The 10,929-nt window shown below is 40.4% G+C and overlaps 2 long non-coding RNA genes across 2 annotated transcripts; both read left to right on the forward strand.

Annotated features, from left to right (window-relative positions):
* Nucleotides 1-13: 13 nt before the first annotated feature.
* LOC107708714 (uncharacterized) lies at nt 14-569 on the forward strand. The gene is made up of 3 exons (XR_001636398.1): nt 14-161; nt 283-380; nt 500-569. It is a non-coding gene; the product is annotated as an uncharacterized LOC107708714 (long non-coding RNA).
* Nucleotides 570-660: 91 nt separating this feature from the next.
* LOC107708713 (uncharacterized) lies at nt 661-1,216 on the forward strand. Its single transcript, XR_001636397.1, has 3 exons — nt 661-799; nt 919-1,016; nt 1,136-1,216. It is a non-coding gene; the product is annotated as an uncharacterized LOC107708713 (long non-coding RNA).
* Nucleotides 1,217-10,929: the final 9,713 nt, after the last annotated feature.

The following is a 10,929-nucleotide window of genomic DNA, read 5'->3' on the forward strand; positions in this document are numbered from 1 at the left end:
AAAAATTATCAGCATGGTCAACATAGACAAGCGAGAAACACAGAGGAACTCGATTGTAATGGAGAAAGAGGCCTTCATTCGTACCTTTGAGACACTCTGTGAGGAGCTCAAGGTTACGGAGTTTTGCACCGATGCCCATGTTCAAATATCTGCCCTCTTCAGTGAGTATTGTATTTTGCTTTGTTTGTGGTTGATACACTAACCCAAAAACAAGCATGGAGTAACATCTGAAAATGTGTCAAGTAAAATTTATACATTCTATTTTTTCAATTTATCCAACAGACAAGGGGAAATACAAAGACAGTGGTGTACAACACACACTCGACATCTGGCATGGAGCTAAAAGCTTGAGTAAAAAAATCCTTGCGGTAGGTCTATATGTACGTTTTATAATAAAACATTATATGTTTCATAACCTAAATAAAAAAATATAAATTGACAATGGGTACAAGCTATGAAATTTTACACACAGCTTAATTTAATAATGAATTATGTGCAGGCAGGGCAGCAAAAGGACTGCAATATTTTATTACACTGGAACAAGGACATATGCAACCACTTTTGGTATTGCTGCAAGGTGGCAGACATCTATGATGATTTCTTTGTAAGTGTTGCCTAGACCTCAAAAGTATATAATTAAAAATTATCAGCATGGTCAACATAGACAAGCGAGAAACACAGAGGAACTCGATTGTAATGGAGAAAGAGGCCTTCATTCGTACCTTTGAGACACTCTGTGAGGAGCTCAAGGTTACGGAGTTTTGCACCGATGCCCATGTTCAAATATCTGCCCTCTTCAGTGAGTATTGTATTTTGCTTTGTTTGTGGTTGACACTAACCCAAAAACAAGCATGGAGTAACATCTGAAAATGTGTCAAGTAAAATTTATACATTCTATTTTTTCAATTTATCCAACAGACAAGGGGAAATACAAAGACAGTGGTGTACAACACACACTCGACATCTGGCATGGAGCTAAAAGCTTGAGTAAAAAAATCCTTGCGGTAGGTCTATATGTACGTTTTATAATAAAACATTATATGTTTCATAACCTAAATAAAAATATATAAATTGACAATGAGTACAAGCTATGAAATTTTACACACAGCTTAATTTAATAATGAATTATGTGCAGGCAGGGCAGCAAAAGGACTGCAATATTTTATTATATTGGAACAAGGACATATGCAACCACTTTTGGTATTGCTGCAAGGTGGCAGACATCTATGATGATTTCTTTGTAAGTGTTGCCTAGACCTCAAAAGTATATAATTTCATCTTGTGAGTTTTTTGTGTATTGTACTTTGAACAAACTGTCGGTTCAGTGTTATTATAGAAATGTCACAGTAATTTTGTAACCGGTTCACTTTAGGACAAATAAGTTGGACTCCTGCACCATGTCGCAGGAGAACATGCATGGGCCCTGGGATCATGTGACCATGGTCCCTTGGTTGAGCAGAGAGACAAACAGTGGTTTGAAAAAGGCTCCAAGGCACATCAGACTCTCACACGCTTAATTCTGGATGCACGATGGTTGAAGAATGTGCACAAATACCTACATTTCAGGTTTGACAGTAAAGTTCTATGCACTACTGACTTTGCCCTATGCAGATAGTTCATGGACATTTCACTGTGTTGCCATTATATGTTCTGAGATTGCATATCAACAACCTGAAATACAATGCATTCTTTCCTTTATGTCCACAGGTCTACTTCCGAGCTTGAGTCATTTCACAACCATATACTTATGTATGCTAGCAAGCACTTCTGTTTCTCACCTCCTGTATACTCAGCTCGCACTATGCTTGCAGGCTTGGACTATAACCACCACATTCAGAGACCAGCCAAGAGAAGAGCCGATGGCTCAATTCAGTATGTTGTATAACGAATTGTTTCAGTGCAATGCATTATCTTTCAATTGCTGATTAACAGGTAGACATTTACAACAAAAAATCCCGAAGGTAGAGGTTATACGCACTTAAAGTAGAGAAGAACTACAGTTACATAGCAGACCTGCAGAGCTCTATCCTGATGAAGAAGTTATCCAGAACTGAGGAAATGCCATTGAGAAGATCCCTGAGGCCAGGTGATCCACGTCTACTTGGTGTTCTGTCTGGTGGCCATGTACCAAGCACCCAGGAGTTGTTGCAGACACAACTCAGCAGAGGGACAGGTGAGTTGATTTAGTTTGTTTGTTCTGGCCCATGACATGAAGGTTTCAATAATTATTGTAATATTGAAATGTTTTACAACTACTCAGCCAGAGGTGTTATGCTGTCACCTTCTTTGCTGCAACTAGTCAGGATTTTTTATGTGTATGTATTCACTGATATGTAATTGTGAATACAATTGTGAATATTTCTTTCTGCAGGACAGTCCCTTTAAAACCAGTTGTAGACAGCCCTGGCAACACACGTCAGGACACATGCACAACTTGAGCAGTCATCCAACACTGTATTTGTTACTTTACATCAGGGATGCTAGCCTTCAAGATCAACATGTCTGCAGTGTTAGACTCAAAGTTGGATCCAACTTACATGACTATATATATTTTTTTACACCATAAAACTATGATTACCTTATTCTTGTGTGTTTGATTGCAATGTGAAAAAAAAAGTAGGACAGTGGCTCCAAAGGACCAAATTTGATAGCCTCTGGTTTGTAGAAAGTGAGCATATACATATATTTTGCTGTGTTTATAATGTACTGGGTATATGTAAATTTAAGATGTTTGTTTGGATCATCATTGTTATATTGTATTTTTCATTGTTGTGCATGTACAGAAATTTTTTCGTTGAATTGTCAAGATAACAAAATATGTCTTTATTAGAAAAAATTACAAGTACCACAGAACAAGTAACAAATTTGTTTGCGAAGAGCACTTAGTCAAAAAAATAAAGAGAATTTGTACAAATATTTCTATCAAGTGTCTACATTACGTATTGTTACAAATTATTTAGTTTTTTTGAACACACCATCTACATTATCTTTGTGGAACATAACCCTGATACTGTCCATGGGGGTCAGGGAAACGATCACGTATTGTCCACACGCAGCAGCTGGGAATGACCACCCTGTGCCCCTGTCCCAGTGCCCCATATTGTCACACAACAAATTGACGGTAAGCAGCATACACTCTTAAAAATAAAGGTGCTTCACGATGCCATAGAAGAACCTTTTTGTCTTTTGAAGCACCTTTATTTTTAAGAGTGTAACGGAACTGCCTATTGCTCTTCCCAGCCTCCACAGCATCAGGAACAGCTCGGATATCAGTCCAGATACGTCTGGCTAAGTGCAGTACCCCCTCTTGTAAAATATAGGCCTCCATATGGGGGAGTCTGGACATGCAGTGCTGCTGCTGTTGTTGCCCACAACACTTACGTTCTAAGTCAGATGACATCTCTCTGCAGTTAGCGCAGACACACCAACTAGGCTGACGAGAGAGAGGAGGGCCAGCTGGAGAAGCATCTGAAGCTGTGAGATGCATGATGTCAAACATCTGACTGGGGTCCCGGGCAAGACAAATCTCCAGAATCTGACGGCACTGCTGTAAACTCAGTTGTCGAATTCTGGCCTGTGAGGCAAAACATTATTTCAAATGATTTATATCGTTTTTAATAAATACAGCTTAGTTTTATAAGAGAAATTGTGTACAAAGTGCATTTTGCAAAAAAGCAAAAATAAAAGTATAACTGTCCACAGATTGAGACATGTTGAAGTTACTGTTGATGTTTTAATAAAGTCTTCATAAACAATGTTATGTAGTTACCTGCTCATCTGCAATTCGTGTAGATTGCAGATCTTGAACACGACGTGCGTCATCTAGTGTGAGTCCTAATGCTCCTTGTACGGCAACGTTACTCCGACCGCGGCCGGCCCGTCCTCTGCAGCCCCTACGTGTGACCCTTCGCGGCAGCTGCCCCCTAGCACGACTCCGCCGGCCTGTGTCCGCCTGTACGCTCGCGTCGGACAAGGTACTTGTCTCCATAAAAACATCAATGGAGCCAAGCAGACTGTCATCGTGGAAACCCTGACATGCAAGAAACATTATTCCACACAAGTTTTGCTAGATACACAACCGGAAAAATGGTGCATCTAATTCTGTTTTCTAAAAATTTTTTTTTTAAGTTTGGTATTGTAGTACTGTTACTAACTGTACTATAAAGTTTTCTCACCGGTGAATGAGTCATGATCTGTTGTAGTAATGTAGTGTCAGGTACTCTGGTCTGTGCGCGTTCATGCGTCCAGGGGGCGTGGCTTTGGACGGCGATAGACCTGTTTCTACACACAGGCATATGGGATTATAATGGAAGTATAAATGGATATTTAAATGGCTAGATTCCTAATGATTACACTCGAACAATTCATACTTTGATTAATAAAAATCTTCGACAACTGCACCTTTAACTAGTTCTTTGGGGTCAAGTTGTGTTTTTTTAATGAGAGGCTTAATAACAGCCAGTTTGAAGGTTTTGGGGACATATCCTAATGGCAATGACGAATTAATAATTGTCAGAAGAGGATCTATGACTTGTAGCATTTGGACCAATCAGACACACATTTGTTCATTAGATTTAACAAATCAATCATTCATTAGATTAACAAAAAATCACAGACCCCTCACCCAATATACATACTGGGTACCAGGATGTCTGCGAACGACCCCCAGGCCCCTGGTTACCATGGCAACCACGACACCTCAGCCAGACTTTCCCCCCTACTCAATTCTCTCTAAAACAGATACATACTGCTATAGAAAACGGTTTCTTTCATTAATTCATAGACAAATTTTTCTATGACCTTCCTATCATGCATATCCCCAGGTCATGTGTATGATTACTATCTTCTTGTATATGGTCTTTTGTATTGTATACTGTTTTATGCATGCTTATGATAGAACGACTCGTTCATGTAATCTTACCAATACCGTGTTTAGTATCTATGAATTCGTCTCCTGATGATCTAAACGAGAGTGTATATTATATGTTGGTACATAGGCAACATATTAGTGTTCTAAGAATCTATAGTAGTTTTTGCATCAGCACCCAGTTGAATTACATATGCAAATTATCATGTTCAGAGACAAAGAGTCGTAAACTTTCTCTCCGAAAGTGCAAGCTCTTTGAATCCCCGGAGGTGTGATCTCAATAGGAGATAAAGCTCTCACATCAGTGACCCGCCTCGGCCAGTCTGCGGTTCTGTTAGACTCTGAGAAGATGAGGATGTGAGCTAGAATGCTTCTGCAACCCCTAAGTTCCTGCCAGGCTTCGGCCTTGACTTTACATTCACCAAAGATCCTAATATCTCAGCTGATGTCTCTCTTAGCTCTTTTTCACTTTCCACTGGGAAGAAACTCCCAATCACAATCGAGTCAGAACATCTTTGGAGCTCATCACTCTTCAAACCTGGAAGAAGGTGATCGCAACTCCTACACCACCGAACCTCCAAACCATCAAGACTTTCATCCAAGACTGCATCCGTACGCTCGTTCCAGGCCAAGGCAATGCAAGTATCGTACATTTAACTAAACGAAACTGAGGTATAGTTTAAGCTGTAGAACCCCTTCTAAAACAGCGCTGATGTTTTCACTCAGGTGGTTAAGTGACTCTTTTCATAGATTCATTCTCTGGTTTTTCCTGATGGCTTCATCCATCAAGCCTCATTTGCCCTTTCCCATGTATGAGTGATTGTTTGTTTGTTAGACTAGTTTGTGTTAGTGTTTAGTTAATAAAACTCTTGTGCTCTTGTTTCTGATTCTGCCCTGCAAATGAATGTCCCTTTTCGATTTTGATCCTTACTACATGCTCTAATGCATTAATACTGTATGAAAATATTGTCTGTGAAATATCCTTTCCTAGAGTTGATATGAACTTACACTGAGTGTTCGCTGGACGAACAGATTGGTTGATGGCAATTTAATTCTGCTATAGTTACTACTGGCAGCTGATATAAATAATTGTAATTAATCATAATTAACTGTAATTATTTATATACATATCCCTTTTGAGCTGATTTGCTACAGACTTCTGGAATCACCTCTTTTAGGAGCTTAGATGGAATAGGGTCTAATATACATGTTGTTGGTTTAGATGATTTAACAAGTTTATACAATTCTTCCTCTCCTATAGTAAAGAATGATTGGAATTGTTCTTCAGGCAATCTATAGCGCACGATCTGATGTGATACTGTAGCTGACGGCTGCATGGTTACAATTTTATCTCTAATAGTATTGATCTTGGAAGTAAAGTAGTTCATAAAGTCATTGCTGTGCTGTTGGGAAATGTCAATACCTGTTGATGCTTTATTTTTCATTAATTTAGCCACTGTATTAAATAAATACTTGGGGTTATGTTTATTTTCTTCTAAAAGAGACGAAAAGTAATCAGATCTAGCAGTTTTTAATGCTTTTCTGTAGGATAGGTTACTTGCCCGCCAAGCAATACGAAATACCTCGTTTTGTTTTCCTCCAGCTGCGCTCCATTTTCCGGGCTGCTCTCTTTAGGGTGCAAGTGTGCTCATTATACCACGGTGTCAGACTGTTTTCCTTAAGCGTAAAGGAGCAACCGTATCTACAAGTTGTTCTGAGGTTTTGGAAATGCTAGGGAATTGGGATAAATCAGGAAGATTACTTACAAAGCAGTCTTTTGTGGTAGAAGTGATAGAAGTGATATACTTGTAACAAGGAGGAGAATTTACAGTTTTAGCTATATGGAGTTTGCACAAGACTAGCAAGACTAGATAGATATCATCGCTTGGCAGCATAATTTCAACACCATCAACATCAATTCCATGTGACAGTATTAAATCTAGAGTATGATTTCGACAATGAGTAGGTCCTGAGACATGTTGTCTAACCCCAATAGAGTTCAGAATGTCTATGAATGCTGATCCCAATGCATCTTTTTCATTATCAACATGGATATTAAAATCACCAACAATTAAAACTTTACCTGCAGCCAGCACTAACTCGGATATAAAATCAGCACATTCTTTAATAAAGTCTGTATGGTGCCCTGGTGGCCTGTATACAGTAGCCAGTACAAACGACACAGGGGATTTATCATTAACACTTGTATCTCTGGACAATGTTATATGAAGCACCATCACTTCAAACGAGTTATACTTGAAACCCGCCTTCTGAGAAATACTGAAAACATTGTTATAAATTGAAGCAACACCTCCCCCTTTACCTTTTGGACGCGGCTCATGTTTATAACAGTAATCTTGGGGGGTAGACTCATTTAAAATAATGTAATCATCAGGTTTTAGCCAGGTTTCTGTCAAACAGAGCACATCTAGTTTATGATCAGTGATCATATCATTTACAAAAAGTGCTTTCGTAGAAAGGGACCTGATATTCAATAAGCCAAGCTTTATCATTTGTTTATCCATACTGCATCTGTTTTTTATTTGTTGAACATCAATTAAATTGTTACTCTTAATTTGGTTTGGACGTTTTTTGTATTTTCTAGTTCGGGGAACAGACACAATCTCTATAGTGTGATATCTAGGTGAAAGAGTCTCTATGTGCTGAGAATTAACTGATTTCTGTGACATGAGGCGGCTAGCAGACGGTCGGTTTAGCCAGTCTGTCTGCTTCCTGACCTGGGCCCCAGTTAGTCAAGTACAAACTCTAAGACTATGTGCCATATTTCTAGAGAGAAGAGCGGCACCACCCCAGGAGGGATGAAGACCATCTCTTTTCAACAGGTCAGGTCTGCCCCAAAAACTCATCCAATTATCTATGAAACCTATGTTATTCTGCGGGCACCACTTAGACATCCAGCCACTGAGTGACGACAGTCTGCTATGTATCTCGTCACCACGGTAAGCAGGGAGGGGACCAGAGCATATTACAGTGTCTGACATCATGCTTGCAAGTTCACACACCTCTTTAATGTTATTTTTAGTGATCTCCGACTGGCGAAGTCGAACATCATTAGCGCCGGCGTGAATAACAATCTTACTGTATTTACGTTTAGCATTAGCCAGCACTTTTAAATTTGCCAAGATGTCAGGCGCTCTGGCTCCCGGTAAACATTGGACTATGGTGGCTGGTGTCTCTATTTTCACGTTCCGTACAATAGAATCGCCAATAACTAGAGCACTTTGATCAGGTTTCTCAGCGGTCTGCAGCCAGCACTAACTTTATTAAAATTCTTTAATAAAGTCTGTATGGTGCCCTGGTGGCCTGTATATAGTAGCCAGTACAAATATTATAGAGGATTTATCATTAATACGTGTTTCTCTGGATAATGTTATATGAAGCACCATTACTTCAAACGAGTTATACTTGAAACCCGCCTTCTGAGAAATACTGAAAACGTTATAAATTGAAGCAACACCTCCCCCTTTACCTTTTGCATCTAGTTTATGATCAGTGATCATATCATTTACAAAAAGTGATTTAGTAGAAAGGGACCTGATATTCAATAAGCCAACCGTTGTAATTTGTTTCTCTGTATTATATAATTTTTTTATTTGTTGAACATCAATTCAATTGTTACTCTTAAATTGGTTTGGACGTTTTTTGTATTTTCTAGTTCGGGGAACAGACACAGTCTCTATAGTGTGTAAGGAATTTAAATCATTAATTCTTGATAAGGGAATTAATCATTAATTTTATTTCTAGCTCAGGTTTTGAAAGGACTCGGATCTGAAAATTCGAGGTCCACCTGATTAAAACTGATTTCAAATTTGATAGTTTACACTCTATCAGCTACTCGGCCAGCGAGACGTTAATGTCAGTGTATATTACCAATTTGACTATATGTATTTTCCCTGGCCACGAGCTAATACGTTCTTTGATAATTTGTAAGTTGTAGTCCTCATACAAAAGATCTCTGTGGTATCTCTTGATTAGATTAATCCAGACCTCATGATGGGTCGATTCAGTGGCATATCACAGTCCTGTGGTTTGTGGTATTAAGAAATCCCTACAAGTGTGATATCTAGGTAAAAGGGTCTCTATGTGCTGAGAATTAACTAACTTCTGTGACGTGAGGCGGCTAGCAGACGGTCGGTTTAGCCAGTCTGTCTGCACTAGCTGGACAGTAGCACTACAGATGGACTCAGTGGCTGCCTCTGGCTCCATGGTGGGAGTGGGTCCAACAACATTACAGAACACATCACATCACCTATCATGGATCTAGCAGGAATGCATCTCATCCTCCTGCACCAGGACGAGCACTCCCTCAAGGACAATGCCCATGAGTTTTTGCAACATTACAGAACAACTGACCAACTGTCATGGATCTAGCAAGAATGTATCTCATCCTCCTGCACCAGGGCAAATGCTCCTTCAATGACCACATCCTTGATTTTTTGGACCTAGCATACTATACACACAATCCGGATGTTTTATTGCTCTGGACCTTGGGGGGGGTCTCTGCTTACAATATCGGCTTGCACAATCTGAGGGCAGACAAGACTGGTGTCCAGTGTGGTGGCGGACCCTCTGTTGATGTCGGCATGGGTGGCTGGCATCCCTAGTTCCTCTTACACCATCAGCTGCCCTTCTGGTTGCCATTTTGTGTGTTTGGGCAGTATGGCCGGCAGCAACCACTACTGAATCCCCTCAGGTGGCGGAGACCGCTACAGAATCTCATGAGGATGCCACCTCTGAACCTTTCATCTTCCTTGTTATGGCCACAGAGGCCATCTCTGAACTTTCTTATTGCCCTGTCATGACCAATGAGGCTGTGTCTGAGTTCTTCGTCTGTCCTGTTATGGCCAAGGAAACTGTCTCTGAACCCTCATCTTGTCCTGACTCGACCATGGAGGTCGTCCCTGAACTCTCTGCCTGTCCTGTTACAGTAGGGGTCACCTAACTTGGTCCTGGAGGGCCGGTGTCCTGCAGAGTTTAGATCCAACTTGCCTCAGCACACTTTCCTGGTAGTTTCAAGTAGGGATGTCCCGATCAGGTTTTTTGTGCCCCCGATCCGATCCGATCCGAGTCATTGAATATTGAGTATCTACCGATACCGAGTCCCTATCCAATACTTGTATATTCACAATATTACACAATATAATATATTGTTTTTGGTGCACAATTGAAGTATGTTAAACTTATTAAAATTAGTCCAATGTATAAAGACGTGTGCAAAGAGTAAAAGTAATATATGTATGTATGTGTTTGTGTGTGTCTATGTGTGTGTATATATTTATATATACACTACTGTATATATACAGTGGGACTACTGATGTACACTTCTTGTATTATATATATACAATAAGCAGAATAATTGCAACATAAAGGTAAAAAAAAGTGGAGGTATGGTTAGAAAGCATGAGGTTTGCACTGTCAGAAAGCCAGTCTGTCAGTCAAATCCAAAGCAAGGCGCAATCCATAACGCGTTATTACAACAAAGTCTCAGATAGTCTGACGGCAGATAAAAGTAAATGATAAATGAATGAGTATGACAGCTGACATAAAATAAGGATCAGGCTTAGGAGAGCTGATACCGATCAGTTAAAAAGAATGCTTGATCCCGATTCTTGAGATAGGCTCAGGACATCCCTAGTTTCAAGTATACCTAGTAAGACTTTGATTAGCTGGTTCAGGTGTGTTTGCTTAGGCTTTCTGCTCTGCTGGCTCCACCTTGGCAGCCTAATCTGCCCGCTCCACCCTGGTCGCCAGCTCAACTCTGGCCAGCTGATCCACTGGCTCCGCCCTGGTCTCCAGCTCCACCCTGGCTGAATGATCCACTGGCTCCGCCCTGGTCTCCAGCTTCACCCTACTCCACTCTGGTCAGCTGCTCCACCACAGTCTCCAGCCCCTCTTCCACTCCATGGGCCTGGCCCACCATCCCTCTCCTTGTTCCACCACTCTCCTGGACTTTTATAGATTTTATGTTTTTTTTGGACTTGTTGCTCTAGAGAGTCTGGAATCCACTCTCTAAGTGTGTGTGTTGGGGGGGGGGGGGGGGG

The sequence above is a fragment of the Sinocyclocheilus rhinocerous genome, unplaced genomic scaffold (genome assembly GCF_001515625.1).
Source record: "Sinocyclocheilus rhinocerous isolate Xijiao unplaced genomic scaffold, SAMN03320098_v1.1 scaffold54, whole genome shotgun sequence".
Classification (NCBI taxonomy): Eukaryota; Metazoa; Chordata; class Actinopteri; order Cypriniformes; family Cyprinidae; genus Sinocyclocheilus; species Sinocyclocheilus rhinocerous.